Genomic DNA, 15,747 nt, shown 5'->3' on the forward strand with positions numbered 1-15,747 from the left:
ATATTTATGGAGTAAGCAAACAAATGGCATGTTATATTGTTTAGTCTCCACAATAACCCTCATAAAGCTCAGAATAGTTAAGTAACTTGCTGAAGGTCACCTAGCTAGTAAGTGGCAGAGCCAGGATTCAAAGCCAGCACTCCTTCCATTGTCCCCTGGTGCCAACCAAAATTTCCATCTGTGTGCCGAGCCCGGAGCTGAGTAGGAAAAGTACATCAATAAGAGCAAGCCCCTGGCCTGGAGGGGTAACATCAAAAGAAAAGTTGAAGAGCAGCCCAAGTTTGCCAAGATTTAAAGACCAGCTCAGGACAACAACAGATGATATGGCACAGATTTCAGTGCCAAATGCACTGCACAGACAAATGTGGAAAGCAAAGAGATGCACTTTGGGCTGAACCGAATGGTTCTGGGAAATCCTCAGAGACAAGGCAGAGTTCAAATATCAAAAGAAGCTACATTCACACAAATTCTCCCAGGAACACGTTGGATTCAGGTTCTGGTCAATCGATGCATTGCACTGAATCTGACAACAGGCAATTTGAGCTTTAGATGTTAGCCTACCTGGCTACATGCTACAGTATTTGTCATGGACTAAGATTCTCTAGTCTGTTTTAGTTTGTATAAGAGAAAATCAATTCAAATTGAATTTAACAAAACAGGTATATATTCTTATTCACATATATTTAAAGTGTAGGTGTAGGTGGCCTTCAGACATAGCGTGATCCAGAGGCTTCTACCAAGTCCTTGGAACTTGGCCTCTCTATCTTTTAGTTTTTCCTATGCTCTTGGCCCTAGTAACGGGCCCCAGCTACTCCAGATTATTATCCTCTCAAGAATGAGTCTAATAGAAAGAATGATTTTCTTCCTGAATTGTTGTGGAAAGAGTCCTAGGAGTTATTCTAGGTTGACTTGGATTGGGCCATCAATTTGAGCTGAAAGGAATCTGAATAAAAGTCCTGGGTGGTATGCATGCTCCACACTCCATCCATATCTATACTCTGTCTCCCCCTCCATTTCCAGGCCATGGTGTCTTTAGATGTGGGAGGACGCAAATGGAAGGGACTAGCAAAGGAACTTTTCCTCAGAGAAAGGGAGAACTCAGCTGGGCATCTCCCATTGGAGCAGTTAGGAACTTGCCCGATGTATCATGACACACCCTTTAGAAGACCTCCAGTATACAGGTCTGAATTTCCTTCACCCTCTCAGTGAATGGAGGTTCTGCTGCCCAGAAAGGGATTTAAAGAGATGGGGTAGGCAGCAAAGTTGACAATAGTTGATGGACTCTCTCCATCCTCCGACCTGCTGGAAGGAACAAGATTTTCTGCTCCATACCCCTGAACAGCAATACATTATCCTTGTGACTCACTGAAAAATAGAACCTGGCACAGAGACCACCAGGACAGAACTGGTGGCTGGGCCTGGGCTGAGCAGGATGGAGGGCAGTTAGAACTGTTGGGCATCCACATGGTCTAGAAATCAAGACACTGTCATTGTTTAGGCATAGTTTGTGACAATAAAGAGAAACCATTTATGCTAATTTAAATAAAGTGATAGTATTTACACTAGGAATACTTTCAGCAGCAAGTAAGGAAGACTTAAAAATTAGGACTTTTTTCTTTTTTTTGCTTAATAGTAAGTAAGTGATATTGTGTAGACTCAGTTGCTCAACGATGTCAAGGCATCTCTGTGATTCTCTTAGCCTTGCCTTTGTGATAGCAAGATGGCTGCTGCAGCTCCAGACACTGTGTTCACATTCTAAGTAGGAAGCAGAGAGAAAGAGATGATGCCAGCCACACCTGACCCCTTTTTTCGGACAAAGTAAAAGCCTTCGTGTATACCTTGAGCAGCCTTCTGCTCCCATATTATTGGTCAGAACTGAGAAATACAGCTTCCCTAAGCTGTAAGCAAGGCTGGGCAAGGAAACATTTAGCTGTTCTAGATTATATAGGGGCAGTAGCAAGAAAGAAGGAAATGAATGCCAAATAGTGTCAGCCACAGAAAAGTTTATTATAAATATAGTAGAATAATATTGTGGGGACATTAACCTATGTTCTTTTCAATTTCCTGATATTTTCTTTTTCTTCCCTGCTATCAAGCCAAAACCTGTGCATATCACATCAAGAAAGGAATGTGAGAGGGTGGAAAGGAGAAAAAAGCCATTGAGATAGGGACCTTGGATGTAGTCAGAGTAGGGTGAGGGCCTCCAGGAAAAGCAAGGCAGGATATTTACAGTCAAAGCAATGTAACGATGTAAAGAAGTCCCTATTGAAACTCTGTGTTAAGCATTATGCAAAGTCAAGGTCACACTACTTCTCTAAGGTAAAGATACCAGACTAGGAATACAGACATCTTCAGTGAGATCAGTTAAAGGTCAAAAAGCCAGGAGCAACTTGGCCTGGAATGTTTGAGTGTTTCACAAATAAAGAAGGATATCTCAACATAACCCATGACTTCACTGTAAACAGCCCTAGCATATAGACAATAACCCAGCCCACCTCAGGGGCAGGGCAGGTGGTACAAGTCCACACCCTAAGCCCTCAGTTCCCAAAAATCCTCAACTGCCTATATATCCCCTAGACAACGCACCACCCCAGGCTCCCTTGTCCTCTCCTGGCATGAGCCAGGAGCTCTGTCCTCTCACTGTATCTCTCAATAAAAGCCTCTCCCTGGCTTTCCTACCTTTTGTGTTTGCTAAGTTCATTCTTCAACTCCACAAACAAGAACCCCGGCTTTTTTTCCCAATAACTTAAGTCTGGACTTTTTGTTCCAATAACTTAAGTCCTTAATGGAGAAATATAAAGGCCAAAAATAGAGTTTGCCACCTTCAGATCAGGAATATTCACCTTAGGTATGGGGGGAAAGAGATAGGCATAGGAGAGGTAATGATGAAAGAGAGAGTTTGGGAAGTCTTGAGGGTGAGGCCCTGAACCCTACATCTTGTGGGAGAAGCAGCAAGATCCAGAGAAAGGTCTGAGAAGCCCAAGAGCAGATGGAAAGAACGCTTCACAGAATACCCTTGCTCCCAGGCAGCCTGGGGCAGCAGAATGACCCCTGAGCCTGAGGATGGACCAGAAGAGGCCAAAGGAGTTGGCTGCACAGAAACAATGTGGTCTGTATGAGCTTATGGCCAGGGGCAGATGGCTGAGGACTGATGTCTTGGGCACACCTGCATGGACAGAGGAATTCAGGACAGACCCTGCTCACATAGCTGGGCACATCAAAAGACACCCAGGAGTTAGACATATTCACACAGACAAGTGCAAGTGACCTCTTGATTTGCAACAGGATTATGCTGAGTTATGGAAAATATTTAAAAAATCCTTCATGCACCCTTAACTATGAGACTTAAGTCTGAGGTCATAGTCTGTGGCAGACAGCTGGTTGCCTCTCTCAGCATCCACACTCCCTTGCTCTTTAGGAATAAACCCTTGCTTTTAGCTAAGCATATTTCCCAGATGCCCTTGCAGTGAGGTGTGATCGTATGACTAAGTGGTGGCCAATAAGATGTTAGCAAAACTGTTCTATGGGACTTGCTGAAAATCACTTTAAAAGGTGGAGCTTGGGGGGGTGAAGTTCAAACAACACCAGGGAGGGACCCACTCTTTGTCCCTTTGTCCTTGTTGCTGCTGGTATAAGGCAGCTCCAGAAGCCATGTTGGTCCAGGAAGTGACCTTGAAAGTAGAAAACAGAGCCTGAGTCTCAGTGACATGGGTGTACCATCCTAGTCTGCCCACCTCCAGATATTTTTTATATGAATGGGAAATGCATGATATTTGTCTGCTCAGGCTGCTATAACAAAGTACTGCAGAGTGGGTAGCTTAAACAACAGAAACATATTTTTGCATGATTCTGGAGGCTAGAAATTCAAGATCAAGGTATCAGCATGCCTCTCTCCTTGGTTTGTTGATGGCCAGCTTCTCCCTGTCTTTGTGGTCTTTTCTCTGTAAGCCTCAGTCTCCTCATCTCCTCTTCTTACAAGGACACCAGTCATGTTGGACTAGGGCCCACCTTAATGACTTCATTTTACCTTATTACATCTTTAAAGACACCGTCTCCAAATATGGTCTCATTCTGAGGTACTGTGGTCAGGACTTCACCATATGACTTGGAGGAGGAGACACCACTCAGCCCACACAAACACTTGCTAGCAGGAGCCAGCCTACCTTGTGGAGCAGTTCTGGGTAAATAATACCCCTGCCCTTCCTGAGCCTCAGTTTCCTCTTTTGTGAAGCAAGAGGCTTTATAGATTGATGACTACTGCTGTGCATGTTGCTTCTCAGCTCCCTCTGGGACTGCTTTTCAGCTAAATTTAGAGCCAATCTGTCCCCATTGTGGGCTTGGTATAGCTGAAGAAGGGTGTGGGTGGACTCACAAAGGACAGCTGCCAGCCTGCAGCCTCACTCCTGGACTTCGTCCCTGCCCCACAGTGAAGCTTGGGACTGGCCCAGGCCCTCCACCAACCACTGACCTTCCCCCTAGGATACACTGAGAACAGTTGTGGACAATGCCTTTTCTTGCCACCCACATCTGCACCCAGCCTGCCCTGGGCCTCAGAAAAGGGATGAGAGTCACAGCTGACAAAAGTCAGTGCTAGGTGCTTTCATGGTTAGCTCGAGAACCCTCATTTTACAGATAGAGAAACTAAGGCAAAGCCCTACACTTACGCCTGGGCCTAGATTCCCACCCCATCCCATCTTCTTGAGAATGTCTCTCTTCTGTATTTCAACTACTTTCAACAGGATCCATCCCATTAACTTTTTAAGAGTGGATAATTCACCAATTAAAAAAAAACCTTAAAGCAAGAATAAAGTCACATTTTTCATTCCTGTTCCCATCCTCCCCATGCCCCAGCCCCTTTGTGGTAAACATATTTTGCCATTTTACCCAGTGTTTTTTATGCAAATACAAACAAATGCAAATATTTTCATATTTCCTATTTTACCCAAGTCTTACACAAAAGATGGCACACTAAATATACTATTCTTCCTCTGGGTTTTTTTTCACTTAACAGTATATCCTTGTGATCTTTCAATCACAGTACATAAAAAAACTTCTTGATTTTTTTTTTATAGCAACAAAATATTTCATTTATGTGTGTACCATAGTTATTTAATTGGTCGCCTACTGATGGCCTCTTGGGCTATTTCCAATCTTGTGGATAACTTTTTAAGGTCCACAACACAAATACACACACACACTTCATCCATGCCAAGTAGCTTTTATAGCATAAGTTTCGGAAGTGAGACTGCTGAGTCAAAGGATAATACATTTGTAATTTTGATAGATAATGACAAATTACCAATCACAACAATTGTAGGAATTTGCAAAACCTGTCAGAAATGTATACCCATGCCTGTGCTTCTTTAGCCTCATGAATGTCAAAAGAAAAATGACAAAGGAAAATACATGTACAACTAACTTGATAAATGAAGAGCTCTTCTGCCTAATACACATTCTTAAAATCAATAAGAAAAAGACCAATGAGCCAATTGAAAAATACATTAAAAACATTAAAAAAGACAGTCTCCAAAGAAAATTTTCCCCTAGACCTGTGAAAAGATGCCAAGTTCACTCATAATTTAAAGAAATGTACATTAAAACCATACTGAGAGGCTATTTTTCCCCTATCAGAGAGTGGAGAAAAAAATCCAGAAGTTTGAGACTTCATCATTATTTATACCTCTTCAAAGTTCTCTCCCTTGCCTTCTCCAGGTACTATCTTATTTCTCTCCTCTTCTCCATAAGTAAATTTCTAGAAGCAACTATCTAATGTCACTGCCCTCTGTCTGTATACTTACCCAAAATACTGACAGGGTAGAAATTCTCAACTGGGGTTGATTTTGCCCTCCAGAGGACAGCAGGCAACACCTGGAAATAATTTTGGTTGTCACAGTTGGAGGGTGGGGTGCTACTAGACTCTGGTGAGTAAAGGCCAGGGATGCTGCTAGACATCCTCCAAGGCACAGGACGGCCCCACGAGACAGAATTATCCAGTCCAAACATCAACAGTGCGATGTGGAGAATCTCAGCATTCAGGGCCCCTCTGACGTCAACATTAAGTCCAGTGAACTTTGGCTAAGTCTTCAGCTATCTTGACCCCTCAGCAGCACTCAGCACTGTTGATCCTCGCTCCCTCCTTCTGGAAAAACTGACTTCTGTGACACTGGCTTCCCATCCACCATTGGTTTTACTGGCTCATCTTCATCTATGTGGCAGTTAAATGTTGGAATTCCTCAGGGCTGGGTCCTTGACCTTCTTCTTCTCTCTTTTTATACTAACCATAGTGGATGTCACCCACACCCTTGACTCTAATCACCATCTGCCCATGGTTTTGCAAATCTAACTTCCTGTTCCATGACTCCACCTGGATGTTTCCAAGACCCTGCAGCCCATCAGGCCAGGCCTGCCCTCCTGATGCCCCATACCACCCTTTTTTGGTGTTCCCTATTTCAGTGACTGGCAAAGCCATCAGTGCAGACCAGAAGCCTTGGAGCCCACAGAACTATTGTAGTACTGGCCACAGCTAAAGAAGCCTGGTGGCTTCAGAGAGAGGCTGGACTCCCAGCCCAGCAGGGTCAGTCCCTGGCACAAGGGACTCTGCCTCCAGGCCTGGGTCCTTATTCCAGAGCGGTGTGTGGCAGGGAGCAAGAACCAGAGAGTGAGGAGCTGGAAATGTCATCTCTGAGTCAATACACCTGGGTGGGCTCAGCTTTGTGAGGAGATGTTCCATGGACTGGGTGAGCTGTGTGTAGATCTCAGCAAGGCAGTCTTGGATCTGGGGGAGCAGCCCCCTTTGGCTTTGTTGATCTCTTCTTCTGAATCCAAGTAAGATCAGTTCCAGAATTTCTCTGTAGACATCTTTGGGAAGCAATTTGATTGGAAGAGCAAGAGGAAGAACAGTTGTTTTGAAACAGTGATGGAGAGCAAGGGTGTTGTTGAACTTAGAGTATATTTATTAGGGATGACTCTGGGGGCCACTCATGAAGTGGTAAGAAGACTAAAGATCCTCAGTCCACCCCTTAGCATCACCATGGCCCCAGGGTCACAGGAGCAGAGCAGGGAGATCCTCCTCAGCCACCAGCCTCGAAATCTAGCGCCCCCTATGGGAAGAGTCTACCAGGGAAGAAAGGTGGTTTGCAGAGCACCTTCCCTCACATTACAAAGGCAAGTATAGGAGGGTAGGTTTGAGCTCATTATGGCACGAGGGCATTTCAAATGAGTGAGGAAAAGATAACCTATTCTATAGCCTTTGAAAACATAAATCAGGATTCTCACTCTTTAAAACATAGGAAACAACAGAGAGATAAAAGATTTCAAAGTTAAAAATTCAATTATAAAAGAATTGAAAGAAAACATGAATGAATTTTTTAAACAATCTCAATGGGAAAGTGTTTTCCAGGTGAGGAACTGAATTCATCGATCATGAATTTGACTTTAAAAAATTAAAATTTTCTACAGAGCAAAAACTACCACAAACAAAATAAACACAAATGGCCAACTATTTTGAAAGTCTGTAATATAAATGACAGATAAAGGCTAATATCTTTAATGCAAAATTAGCTCTTACAAATCATAAGAACAGGACCATGAACTCAATAGGACAAAGAACAGAGGCTGTGAACTGGCAGCTGCAAAACAAATACAAATAGTAAGTTTGTGGGGAAAGATGTTCAACTTGTCTCATTCTTAAAGGGTCTTTGCACTCCCTGGTCCTTTGTCTGGAATATTTCCCCCAGGTAGCAACATAGCTTCCCACTCAGTTCCTTCAGATCCATGTCACTCAAGTGTCACTGTTAAGTCAAAGGGTTGTAGATGACCAGGGGCTTGAATTACAGGATATCTTGGGTGGGAAGGTCATCTGGGACAGGGATCTTCTCTGCTTCTGTGAGATAAGGCTGGCAGGGACCAGGCCATGCCAGTAGGTTAGGGATTTTGATTTGACCCTAAGAGTAAGCAGTGGCAATGACAGCAAGGGAGAGACATGATCACTATTGTGATTTGAAAAGGTCTCTGTGGCTGCTGGAGGGCAGAGTTGTGGAGAAGCCATGCAGGAGATGGCGCAGTGGTCCAGGGTAAAGGTGACAGTGGCCTGGTACAGACTGGTGGTAGTGGAAATTGGGGGAAGTGGATGAATTAGAAAGATATTTAGAGAGTAAACCTAAGGACTTGGTGAAGCCTGTGGAAGAGGAAGGTGCACAGGTCACATGGCAGCTGCAGCTCTCTTACTGCATCTGACAGAGAGGCGGGCTGCTGTACAAAGGGGAGGGATTCTACTTTCACATGGGTTCCCAAGGCCAGACTTAGGGCTAGCAGACAGAAGGCACAGGGGCCCTTTCCATTGCCAGCAGCCTTCTTGGAGAGTAGTGAGTTTCCCATCCCTGATCCTTTGTCCAGAGTGCTTTCCCCCCCAGTATTATCATCACTTACCACTTATCTCCTTCAAGTCAGTGTCACTCAAATATCACTTTATTAGTGATCTGCAACCATCTTATCTAAAACTGCAAACCTCCCACTCCATCCTTCTTTCCTCTTTCACTTTCTTATCATTTATCATCCTATATTTCATTAATTTATCTTGCTTATTATCTATTTCCCACCATTAGACTATAAGCTCCACAAGGGCAGGGATGTTTACCTGTTTTTTTCTTTACTGAATCTCTTGTGTCTAAAAGGGTAGGTACTCATATTATGAGCACACATAGTAGGTGGTCAACAAATATCTGTTGAACAAATTCCTACAACTGCCTTCAGATATAAATAGTATTTTATCCCCATTTCACAGCAATAGAAACTGAGGCACATAAAGATGAAATAACTAGCCTTAGCAGCAGCCCTGGATATCTAGTCCCAGGCCTTCTATATCCAGGGCCTGTGCAATTAACTCTACATGGTATTGCAGCTACAAAATGCTTATTACAGCACTGTCTGTAACAGAGGAAGCCTGGAAACAACCTAATTTCCAATCAGTAGGGGAGCAGTAAAATAAATTCCCGTACTAGGCATCCTGTAATAGCCTATAAAAGCAGCCTATAAACAAATTAAGCAGATCTATACGCACTTCTTTGGAACAATCTCTAAGATATTGTTGACTGAAAATAGCTAGATGCAGAACAGTGTATTGCATGTGCTCTTATCTATAAAAAAGAAACAGGATAATCATACACACATAGGTTGGATATGCAGGAAAATGTTCTGAATGGATACTCTATAAATTGTTAACAAAGCAAAGGGGAGCTTAGGGGTCCCTAGTAGGAAGAAGGGTTTGCATTTCATTTTGTATTGTTGGGATTTTAACTTATGCACAAGATTTACTTTTTCCAGCAACATAATCTCCCATCACATAGTTTTAAAACTCAAAAAAAAGAAAAAAGCTGCAGGACTTGTATTAAAAATTAACAGCTCCCTACCCTATCCCTTGGTACTCGAGGTCTATCCCTAAAGGTAGTAAATCCACCTCTTTCAGCTGTTCTGTTTGCCATTCTCTTTCTATGTCAGGGTTTCTCAAACTTTAAGAAGCATGTGAATCACCTGGGTCTTGTTAAAATACAGATTCTGACTCAGCAGATTTGGCATGGGATGGTGGGTGTTCCAAAATTCTGCATTTCTAATAAGTTCCCAGATGATGCTGATGCTGCTGGCCCATGAAGCATTATTTAAATAGAAAGATTCTAACTTACATGCTAATACATCTATTTCTTTATTTTTCTGTTTTTGGTCATACTTCCTAATATAGGAAGTGAAAATTTTTTCCCCTCTCCCACACACATGCATCCTGTCCTCATCCTCCACTATTGTTATATACCCTTTTTGGTTAAAATAGTTTTTAGTATTATATTAGTATGCCTTTGTAGATGACATTCACAGCACAGCCACATAGTATACTTACATTACATAGTATAATTACACTTCTCTACTTGTGCAACTTTTTGTTTTTCCTGGAGTTAATAATTGCTTCAATTTTTTTCATTTCACCTTTATTCATACATTCATCAACCTTCCTCTCAAAACTGAAAATTCAAATGTATAATCTATGCCTTGGAGCCTCTGTCCTCCTGGCCCAATATAGATTGGTTGTTCCATATAATTCTTCAATTAAAAAGACCCCAAAAATGGGCTGGTAAACAGAATTTATGACTGGAAGCAGAGAGGAGGACTCAGATCTTCAGCTACAAATTAGGCCTTCATGACTAACCCTAATCTCTCTTCTTCCTTTCAGATTTACCCTATCCCTGCCCTGGGTTTTAGCAATGTACATGGCTGTGCAGATAGAGACTGAATTTCCCAGTCTCACTTGGAACTAGGGGACTAAATATTTGCTGCCAGAATATGAGTGGAAGTGAGGAATGCCACTTCTGCTTCACTCTATCTTTTTTCCTTCTTGAGGACTAAAATGTGAATATGGTGCTTATTAGCCAGCTTCAACCAAGAGGATCACTCACCTCTGGACTGTTACCTGATGAGAAATTAAATTCCACCTGTGATAGAGAAAACTTGGACCAAAGTAGATTTGACACAAAACTTTTTTTTCCACATGATTAGTTCACAAACTACTCCTGGGAAAATGCTGGCATTCTTGACAAAATGTCTAAGCAGCATTTTGATAAACTTTAATTCAAGTAAGACTTCTTCTAGGAAACAAGCTTCCCATCCACTCAGCTGTCAGTCACTCAAGGCACTAATGATTGGGAATCAGACATTCTTTTCTCTTGTGGCTGGTTGAACTAGCCAGGCCTCATGTATCCTGTTTGAGCCACCTATTGCAGGCCTCTTTGTTACAGCAGCTTAGCTGCACCCCGATTGATAGAGAGAGAAAGTCCTACTCCCACCAACCCCCACTGGGCAGAAAATCTGCACAGATGGGATCCTTTCCTCTTGGGCTTGTCTGGATCCCCACATGCACTGCCTAGCCTGTGGGCTGGCCTCAGGTGTACACCCAGTAACAACTGAATTTGAATTTGAAGTGGGAGCTAGTTCTGTCCATCTTTGCTTCCCCATCAGACTATGAGCACATTAAGTTCATTCCATTGATCATTCAGGCCTTTAGTGAAGGACTTTGAAAAACACCAGCCATGCTCAGATGTGCCAAAAGGGAAGATATTTTGTCAAAGCTTCAGAGGCCTCTGGGGAAGAAAGCCAGTCCAGCAGATGGAACAAGACCTTCACTGACCAGTCATTGCATGCCAAGCATTTTACATGTTCTGACACTGACCTAGGTGTCATGACTCTGGGTGTTCATATTATTCTCCCAACGAGTCCATGAGGTTGTGTTTGGAGTAAACCTTGACAGCTTTTGCCTGCCCACCATCCATGGGGATAAAAGGGAATAGAGAAATGAATAAAAACAAGGGTGGGGCCTTGCATGGACCAAGAATAACAACATACCATGAACTGAAGAGAAGGATTAACCCCACCTTCTGCATACCTGAGTTGAACATGGAAAATAAGGGAATTTCAGGGAGTATCCTCTGGGGCCTGGGTCAGGGAGGGGACAAGGCTAGGCTGTGGACAGGGTGCATGGGACATGTGAGCCTGGCAGTCACCATTCTCCACGTCCTGGTTCCTGGGTTCTGGAAGGCCATAGTGCTAAGCTAAGAACCCAGCAGATAGCTCCTTTCAATGGCCTGAGTGTTTCCAGCCAGCCGGGTGTGGGCCTTGGGTCAATCGAGAAAGGCCTGGGTTCTTGGGGAAGCAGGGAGGGCCTTTCCAAGGTTGATACACCTCAAGGTCACACCTCCTTTTTGGAGGCTCATGGTGTTCTAGAAACATAGAAATGCCAAAAACAGCATTATGAAGACCACAGTGTATCCTAAGTGGTTGCACTTGCCTAATTAACATTTTTAACACACATACAAATACAGCGCAATATAGCTGTCCGTTCGCAAGACAATTACAGGATCCATAAAGGATATTGACTCCAGGGAAGCCCATGGAATATTGGGGGAATGTAGTCTGAGATGCAGCATGCTCTTACTATCCTATGAATGTTCTTGGCTCTCAATCCTGTCAGGGAAATGGTCATGCCTTAATGTATAACTGCACACAGAAATAATATCAGAAGCTTACATTTAAACCTCTTCAGGAATGTGAGGCCTGGATCACATACCCCCCTACTCCTAAGACAGTGAGCTAGGCCTGGGCCCAAGAGGGTGACTGGGGTGGCCCCTGAGCACTGGACAGGGGTAGGCTCGTCTGGGCCACAGACCACTGGGCCCAAGGGTCACAGTTCTGATTCCAGCCCCTAAAAGCTTGTGGGGCTGTCCCTGCTGGCACATTTCTGGCCAGTAGGTCTGGGACAGGAGCCATCCCTCTTGGAGGGGCTTGGCTGGAGGGTGATGGAGAATGGCTGAGATGTAAGGGCTCGAACCCTCCAAGATGCTTGGGGCATAGTTTGGAGCTGCCTGGTGACTCTAATCCCCCCTCCCCAGGCTGAAGTCAGAAAGTGATGGGTATGGGACAGAGAAAGGTAGATTCTCAGGCTCCTGAGAACTGGTCTGAGCCCCCACCCCCACCCCCAGCCCAGAGCCAGGCCCAGCCACCCAAAGAGCAGACAGACAGAGCTTCACAGCCACCAAGAATTAAACCTATTGATTTTCCCCATTAGCTAGAGAACGCCATCAAAGTACATTAAAACCAGGCAGAGCACCAGCCCTGTGAATAATTAACATCCACAAATGACAACCCATGGGGCCCCCAAGAGGGGAGAAGGGGCGCCTAGAGGCCTGGGGTAGCCTGACCCCTTCGACTCCCACCCAAGGGAGACAGAGCATTGCTGGCCCTTTCTTGTTCCTCCCCGAATCCTGTCCCCTCTCATTTCCTGTCCTCTCCTCAAAGAAACACCAAGTCTCTGAGGAAAGCAGCCCAGGATGAGTCAGAGCAGCGAGGACAGAGCACTGGGGAAGAGTTGAAAGTGCTGTGTGGCATGGTGTGACGTCAGCGGAGTCCGCCCCTTTCTGGGCTCAGTCCTCCTCTGTGCAGTGAAAGGGCTGTATTACCTGGCCTCTGGAGAAGTCTGCAGGTCTGTGGTTCTAGAGAGGGACAGTGGCTGGCCCAAAGCACACAGCAGGTTTGTAGCAGAGCCCACACTAGAACCTGGGGCCCCAGGTCATCCCCACTGGGGCCTTTGTGCAAACCAGAAAAAGGTCACCCCCTTTTGGATAGACCAGTTCGAAAAAGGCACCCCTGTGGATGGACCAATTAGATGAAAGCATGCCCTCTGAACAGACCAATTCAAAAGAGGGACCCCTCTAGGCAGACTAATTTTTGAAAAGGCCCTCTTCAGGCTGACCAATAAGAAAAAGGCACCCTTTTGGCTAGACCATCGGAAAAGAGCAACACCCCCCTCCCCCACCATGCTGTCACAGTTCTAAAGATGCAAGGCTTGGCAGAGCAGAGGAAGCACTGGCTATAGGCTCCCACTCACCATCTGCCAGGCTGCCCTGTGCAGCCTGAACAACTCTATGTTGGGGCTGTGTACCCACACCCCCCACCTTTTCTTGGCCAAAGAGGCCCAGATCTGTCCTTTCCATCAGTGGAATTCAATTCAATAATGTAGATGTTTACTTCCAAGTCTCTCTGCCCCGACCCACCTCCTCAGCCTTCAGCTGATCCAAGTTCCCACTTGCATCCTCCTCCCACCCATTCTTCCTCCTAAGAGCCCTGGGAGGGGCAACTCTAGAATGAATACCTCCTATGTCTCTGACCACATCACCTCCACCTTCCTCCTGCCTTGCAGGGCTCCATCCAGCCTTTTGTGCCTCTGAGCCTTTGCATATATATACTGTTCTCTGTGCTGGTACCACCTCCTGAGCCCCCTCAAAAACTCCACTCACTCTTTAAGACCCAGCTTAAAGACCTCCTCATCTGCTCCTCCTGCTACTCCTCAAACATGCCAGCTAGTTCTTGCCTCTGAGCCCTTGCACCTGCTGATCTCTCTTCCCATCCTGTTCTCTTCTGACTGGCTTCTCTTCCTGCAGGTCACAGCTCCAATGTCAGGTCCTCAGAGGTCTACTCTGAGCACCCTATCAAACTGCCTCCCCATCATCAGCCTCTCTCACATCTCCCTGTTTTATTTTTCCATAGCACTTTTCACAGTCTGAATTTATTTTTTCCTTTGTTTATTGGTGCCTCCACTGTGAATGGCTGTGCACGTTGTAAATTGCAGAGGAGGTGTGTGGGGCTGAAACCCAGCCTGGAATCCACACCACATGCTGGTGTCCGGGGCTGTCCTTGTCTGGAGGGGAAGGATTTGGTGCCCTGCCATGGTACACAAGCCCACCAAGGCAGGAAGTGCCCACCCTCTTCATTGCTGGGTGTCCAGGCACCCAGCACAGTGCCTGGCACATAACAGGTGCTCAATAAACATTTTTTCAAGCAAACAAATTCTACCTGGAGTCCCCTGCTCCCACCCTCTTCACACACTCCTCAGTAGAATAGGTGGGTGCACATAGTCCATTTCTGGGTCCCACCCGGGCTGCATGCAGTTCATCTGGTGGTGGGTTGGGGGGTCTGACAGGAAGCCAGTGATGGAACTGGACCCAAAGCTAGCGATGGTGACTGTTTATTAAGGGAACATGGTCGGGGAGGGAGCATCTAGTGAGTTGAGGGGTGGATGTGTAAGCTCAGAGCCCTTCCCATCCAGGGATGTTGCCCTCAGCCTTCAGTCCCACCCAGCTCTCTGGAGATGCCCCTGGCATTCTGACCAAGATCCAGATGCCCAGTGCTGCACAAAGACTCCTGTGAGGAGGTAGCATCTGAGGGTCCTGTGGAGGCAGGCCAGGCACAGGTGGGGGCCAGGCTGAGTGTCCTTCCCTGTGCTCCCTGTGGCCACCCACCTGCCCTGCTGGCCTCCCCAGCTCTGGCAGTGAAGGAGTTAACTTCCCCGCTTCTCAGCGTGAATGTGGAGCTATTAATACCCACAGCCAAGCCTGTCTGCCAGAGCAGCCACTGGAGTTGGAGGGAGCAGGAGCAGAGGGAGCGAGCTCCAGTAGGAGCCAGGACTCCAGGGGCCAGAAGTTTTCTAGGGAACAGCGTGGATGCTGCGCCAGCCTCATCTGGTTGTCACCCACCTCTCAGCTTCAGGTCCTGACCCTCTCTCCTGGAGGCCATCCATGCCACCTTCCCCAGGAGGGGAGGACAAACTTTCTTAGGGAAACCACCTCCACTGCTGTGCTGGCTGGACAGGGAGGAGCAAACGCCTGGACAGACAGATGAACAGATGGCCGGGGCATCTGCAAGCCTGCCCTCCCAGGCCCAACCCTGACAGGCACGGCTGAGCGGGCAGCCAAGGGGCTGAGTGCTCCATAAAGGGCAGCGAGGGGCCCTGCGGGACCTTTGTCCAACAGCGAGCCACCTGAGGCCAGGCGGCTGGAAGCTGCTTCCTGAGGCCCAGCCCTGTGACTGCAAGTGCTGTGGCCAGGACAGGAGTCCCCATCAGGCAGAGCCACCGGCTCTTCCACTCACGGAGGAGACGGGGAACTTGAGTGAAAAGGCGCAGGTGGCAGGGGGGCAGGCACAGGGCCCCGAGGCCAGCAGGCTGCTGACCCTGGAGCACTCAAGCTCGGGGACTCCTGCCCAGGCTGGGGATGATGCTGCCGAGACCACCAGCAGCCACCCCTGCCCTGCCCTGCCGCTGCCCCCAGCCTGGTCCCTGGGCTGCGGAGTGGAGGATGTGCCCCCCTTCTGCTTCGTCTGCTTTCACCAGGAGGAGGAGGAACTGCTGCTGGAAGATGGCCCACTGCAGAGGTCAGT

General features: G+C 46.4%; 1 protein-coding gene across 2 annotated transcripts in view; it reads left to right on the top strand.

The window, feature by feature from the left end:
- The first annotated feature begins 14,945 nt into the window (after nucleotides 1–14,945).
- Nucleotides 14,946–15,747, top strand: part of SBK1 (SH3 domain binding kinase 1) — a 51,688-nt gene continuing 50,886 nt past the window's right edge. For both annotated transcript variants that reach the window (XM_036905706.2, XM_036905705.2), the window contains exon 1: nucleotides 14,946–15,741. The gene's annotated coding sequence lies outside the window, so the exon portion shown is untranslated. The remainder of the gene's footprint in view (nucleotides 15,742–15,747) is intronic.

The sequence above is a fragment of the Manis pentadactyla genome, chromosome 10 (genome assembly GCF_030020395.1).
Source record: "Manis pentadactyla isolate mManPen7 chromosome 10, mManPen7.hap1, whole genome shotgun sequence".
NCBI lineage: Eukaryota > Metazoa > Chordata > Mammalia > Pholidota > Manidae > Manis > Manis pentadactyla.